The sequence below is a fragment of the Cricetulus griseus genome (genome assembly GCF_003668045.3).
Source record: "Cricetulus griseus strain 17A/GY chromosome 1 unlocalized genomic scaffold, alternate assembly CriGri-PICRH-1.0 chr1_1, whole genome shotgun sequence".
In the NCBI taxonomy this organism is placed as follows: Eukaryota; Metazoa; Chordata; class Mammalia; order Rodentia; family Cricetidae; genus Cricetulus; species Cricetulus griseus.
Window position 1 is genome coordinate 135,361,877 of NW_023276807.1, and position 6,000 is coordinate 135,367,876.

A 6,000-nucleotide genomic window follows, 5' to 3' on the forward strand; every position below is an offset into this window, starting at 1 on the left:
AATAGCCAGAACCTGGAAGCAACCTAGATGCTCCACAACTGAAGAATGGAAAAAGAAAATGTTTTACTTTTGCACAATGGAGTACTACTCAGTGGAAATAAAACAATTGAATATTGATATTCATAGCCAAATAGATGAAACTAGAAGAAACAATCCTGAGTGAGGTTACCCAATCACAAAAAGACAAACAAGGTATGTACTCACTCAGAAGTGGATATTATACATAGAGCAAAGAATAAACAGCCTACAATCCACATGGCCAGAGAAGCTAGGAAACAAGGAGGACCCTAAGAGGGACATACATGGCCCCCCAAGAATGGGAAAGAGACAAGATCTCCTGAATAAATTGGAAACACAGGGGTGGGGGGTTGGAGGTAGGACAAAGTGGAAGGCAGAAGAGAGGCGGGAGGAGAACATGAGGGATCAGGAAGGTTAAATTGGGGGAAGAACAGAGAAAGAGAGCAAGGAAAGAGATACCATAATATATGCAGCCATTATGGGCTTAACAAGAAATCTGGAACTAGGGAAATCTTCAGGAATCCACAAGGATGACACCACTTAAAAAATCTAAGCAATAGTGGAGAGGCTACCTTAAATGCCCTTCCCCAATAATGAGATTGATGACTACCTTAAATGCTATCATAGAGCCTTCATCCAGTAGCTTATGGAAGCAGAAATAGATTCACAGCTAAGTGCTGAGCTGAACTCCTGGAATCCAGTTGTAGAGAGGGGTGAGTGATTAACATATGGAACAAGACCATGCTGGGGAAACCCACAGGAACAGCTGACCAGAGCAAGTGGGAGCTCATGGACCCCAAACTGACATCTGGGGAACCACATAAGATGGAACCAGGCTCCCTGAAAGTGGATGTCAGTTGGGGAATTTGGGCAATTTATGGGTCCTCTTGCAGTGGAACCAGTATTTATCCATTGTGCATGAATGGGCTTTGGGGGCCCATTACCTATAAGGAGATTGTCTTTCAGCCTAGATATATGGCAGATGGCCTAGGTCCTACCCCAAAATTATGTGACAGACTTTGATGAAATCCCTTGGGAGGCTTCACCCTCTCTGAGGAGTGGATGGGGGTTTAGAATGGGTGGGGCTAAAGGGAAAAAGGGGAGAATGGGAGGGAGAGGGAACTGTGATTGCTATGTAAAATAAGATTGTTTTCAATTACAAAATAATTAAATAAAAGGAAGCTTCAGGAAGGGGAAAACCCACGCACATTATTGAAAAAAGTAAGCCAACATATCCTTTTGTTAAAATAATCAATTGATGCCATTTCTTGGAATAGAACATTTCACTGGAGTCAGTGATAGTTGTCTCTAACCCAACTTCCTTTCACTCTTTTATACAGTGATGATTATGAGCCTTCTGGTTATAGTTTTACTAAAACTATCAATCTAAGTACATACTCATATATATTTACATATGTATATTTTATATAGGCATCTCAAGGAGCACCACATGTTTTTTTCTGTATAATACAATTTACAGGTTCTTCTCCAAAGTAGATTTTGTGGTAAATTCTTTGGATAGCTTTTGGCTACGTTTAAAGGGATTAGCATGTTTATAGGAATCTAGTTTAGTCACAATCATATTCTCTACCTGTGAAGAACATACTGAAGTGTATCTAACATCTCCAACCTTATTTCAGATTTTTCCCTGATCAGACTCTTCTTCCATTTTGAATCTGCCCTAGTATAAAATCTACTGAATTACTATCACCAAAACTTTCTTAAGTCTTCCTCAGAGTACATTTGAATAGAGCCTTGACAAGAGCTCATATCCATTTGTCTGAGAACTTATTTTTAATGTCTTTCTTATCACTGTGTCCCCAGATAGTTCCAGTGGTGGCAAAATTCTTCTGTTCCAGAGTATTGGATGCAAAGTCAGAGATTAAAGGCGTGGATAGTTCAGCCTCTTACCAGCGTTTAATCTAGGAGAGATTTAATGAAGTTTTCTAAGGCACAAGCTTTCAGTTAATTACCTTTGTCGAAGCTCTGATTTATTAGGAAGACACTTCTTGGAATTAAATGTCTTCTCCAACTTCAGAAAAAGTATTGCATCTTATGTCACAAAGCCCTCTGTTATTAATAATTGTTAAGTCACAATCAACCTTTTGTGAATATTTCCCCTGATGCTTATCATTTAGAGTCTCAGCTCAGGAAATAAGATGGCAAAATTAAATATGCAGGCTGATAAGAGGAACCTAAATGCTCAAGGATGTTTGGCTGATTCATAGAAAATGCAGAAAGGTGGCAATTATTTTATTCTCCACTCCCTTTAATATTGCTGCTTTCATTTAACAAATGTTGTATACATTCTGTGTGCCTGACAATAGACATTGTGTTGACCAATTGATGAGTTGACCTGGCCTTATCTCCATGAGCATTCTTCTCATGGCAGACTGACACTGAATGAGTAACCACAATTGAAAGGGAATCAAAGGTCACAGACAGCCCTATACAGAATGAAGATTGCACAGATGTGTGTACAAAAATGGTTTGTATGCAGATGTGGCAATGGACAGTTGTCATCCAGGTAGAGTCTGGAAGTAAAGCAGTTTGCCCAAATGAGGGGTTCAGGCAGTCCTTAGCTGTTCAGTTGAGGGAGGGAAACAAATCCCCAACCACAAAAGCAAAACCTTCTTGTTCTCAGCCTTGATTTTGAAAATACACAGTTGTTCATATATTGATTCTTGGCACATGACCTACTTTGAAAGTCCGAGCTACAGAGAGTGGATGTCTGATAGTCTAACACTATACTTCATTCCTTTTCATCAAAGTATTGTGATGTGGAATAATGCTTTTGCACACTGTAAAGATTTTTCATTCATATGGGTTTAATAAAACACTGATTGTCCAGTAGCCAGGCAGGAATTTTAGGTGGGACTATCAGACTAGGAGAATTCTGGGACAAGAAATACAGAGAGGAGTCACCCCAGATGCAGAGGAAACAAGGTGAGAATGCTTTACTGAGAAAAGTTACCAAGCTGTGTCACTAAACATAGAATTGTGTGTTAATTTAAGTTGTAAGAGTTTGTTAGTAATAAGCCAGAGCAATAGGTCAAACAGTTTATAATTAATATACTCCTCTGTGTGTTTATTTGAGACTGAATGGCTGCAGGACCGGGTGGGACAGAAACTTTAGTCTACAGCACTGTTCCCTAGAATGTATTAGAATGTCTTCAGACAGAAATACTTCAGGCTGTAATAATTTATCAATTCAGAAAGACAGAATTATGGTGAAAACTATAAATGTATAGATTGGAGAAGAAGGGGTAGATTATATATTGAATGGCTACAGCACAACAAGACTGTGAGATTTGATGAAGAAAGGGATACTGAAGTTATTTGTTTTCATTTTAAAATGTGGAATATACTTTAAATATTGCAAAGGGATACTGCTCACCACTATCTAAAATAATCAATAAATATGATGTCATACTTTATATTTTTAATATTAAATAATTACTTAGCATGAAGTTGAAGTTAAATGGAGGAATATCATCAAATGAAATAGGGCATATTAATGTTCATAAAAGGAGATTTGCCATTAGGAATTAGAAAGTGGAGCCACTGGCACTGGAGAAACCACTTCTGTGTGGCATATAGAAGAAGAATACATTTAGAGACAGCATTTATAAACTCAAACTGGAGTGGTAACTCAATTTTCCCTGTAAAAAACAAATACTTTTAATGTCTTTCCAAGGAAGTCTTTTCTAACCTTGTCAAAAAATTATTTTTGAGTGATCATCATAAAGATCAATATTCTAACTCTTTGTATTTTAAAATTATTTGAATGTTGGGTTTAATGCAGGCTCTGATAGGGACCTGAATTGTTCATTAATTTTCTTTCAACATTTGCCATATTCCCAGGAGAACTCAAATGTTTAGTATAAAATGTCCATGCTATTGGAGTAGCACTCAGTCTGAAATATGGAAGTTGTAATTTTCCTCTCTGGAATTAAATGATCTTACTGGTGTTTTTCATCTGGATACATCTGCATTATGCCCCACTTTCATCATAATTGTCTGCACAAATCCAAAATATCTTTTTCTCCACCTGTCATGGACTTCAATTTCTACATTTGCTGATTTATTCCTAAGAAATCTCCAGTTAGAATATAAAATGTTTATGTAAGGGAGAGCAATAAATCCAGACATTATAAATTGTTAAATTCTTCCATGTTTGTTTATCTTGTATATTAAATTATTTTTTGGCAACTGACTGTATAATTGTATTAGGATGCTTCATGTTGCTGTCTTTTTTATATACTGCTGCCTAAAAGCCTTTAAACATGCCTGTTCTTACTGTCCTTATGGACAAGATGCTCTCTCACTGTCCAGTATCCTTCCAGACTAGTACCTTGTCTTCACTCCAAAGTTTTCAAAACTTCTACTTGGCTAAGACTGTCTTGGGGTGCTTGTTAACATAAACTGACTTGTCTATAGGTAGTATTATGCTTACTGCCTAGCATATTGCCCTTTAATAGGCCATCCTCTCTATTCTGGCTAAATGGTGAATTCATCATTATTTTGTTAATCCCACTCCACTATCATACTGCCATAGTGACTGGAATCTACTAGAAGACCTTTCAAAGCAATAGGAAACACACACACACACACACACACACACACACACACACACACACACCACAGAGACACATATAAACAGACACACACATGAACCTTTCCACAGAGATATATGCACATATGCACTTAGATACAAATGCACACACATACATGCACACCACACACACTTATACATGCAGATGCACATAGACACACACAGATGCACACACATACATGCAAACAGACACACACATATATACACACACACACTGAATCACAGGTTCCACTTTCACAAAATCCTATCTTATCAACCATTGAGTCGAGCCTGGTGTCTGGGAATTTACATTGTCACAAGTTCCAGGTTGACTCTAAATTAAGTAGTTCATGTATCGTACTCCAAGTAACAATTTCCTCAATATCCTAAATCAGCATAACAATTCTTCTTATCAACTCCTTTAGAGATATTTTCATTCCATTGCTCTTATTGCCTACCACAATATTCTTATTGGGCTTTCTGTTAAACTGTGTGTTTGATTTACCTTTGTCCCTGTGTTCCTAATATATGCGCGAATAGGCACAAACTCCCCAACTTGCATAGTTTCACTCATGAGCTTTGAATACTATATACTATAAAAACAATATAGATTCAGTACAAAGTGTTCTTTGAATTTTGCTCTTTTACAGATTATTGGTATATTCATGTCAGTCACAAATCATGAAAGCAAATATATGGTAGTCTGGAGTGGGCTGTTGCTGAGCTATATAACAGTAAGTAGGTTATATGTATCATAAGTATTTTTAACTTGCATTGGGTCTGTTTGACTATATCTCCATCAGGAGCATATAAGAGGCACTCAATAAATGCTTCATGAATGACTGAGTGATTAAGCAGACAGACTGTTTAAGTCATTGCTTGCTCTGCATTGTTAGATCATTCTTTCTCATGTCACAGGGTTAAGTTTTAGGACAACACTTCTGATCTTATCATTCTCACCCTTGAAACTTCTTCCATCTCTGGACCACTCACAGGAAAATGCATGTGCCTTCCAACAAGCAAGAGACTTATACAAACCAGTTCTATGGTGGCATATAAGTTAGTCATCAATCTCATTACCTGAGAAGGGCTTTTAAAGTAGACTCTTGACTTTTGCTTAGATTGTTAGTTAGGGTCAACCTTGTAGATCTTTGGACATTTCTCTAGTGCCAGATTTCTCTTTAAACCTATAATGGCTCCCTTTATTATGGTATCTCTTTTCTTGCTCTCCTCTATTATTCACCTGATTCGATCTTCCTCTCCTCTTCTCTTCTTCTCTTTCTTCTAACTCCCTCTTCCCTCCCCTCATGCTCCCAATTTGCTCAGGAGATCTTGTCCCTTTCCCCTTCTCCAGGGGATCATATATGTTTCTCTTAGTGTCCTCCTTG

At 37.5% G+C, this 6,000-nt stretch overlaps 1 long non-coding RNA gene across 1 annotated transcript in view; it reads left to right on the top strand.

Moving 5' to 3' along the window:
- LOC107977366 overlaps window positions 1-5,399 on the top strand; it is a 44,567-nt gene extending 39,168 nt beyond the window's left edge. Inside the window, exon 4 of the long non-coding RNA XR_003480201.2 lies at window positions 5,263-5,399. This is a non-coding gene — a long non-coding RNA (uncharacterized LOC107977366). The remainder of the gene's footprint in view (window positions 1-5,262) is intronic.
- Window positions 5,400-6,000: the final 601 nt, after the last annotated feature.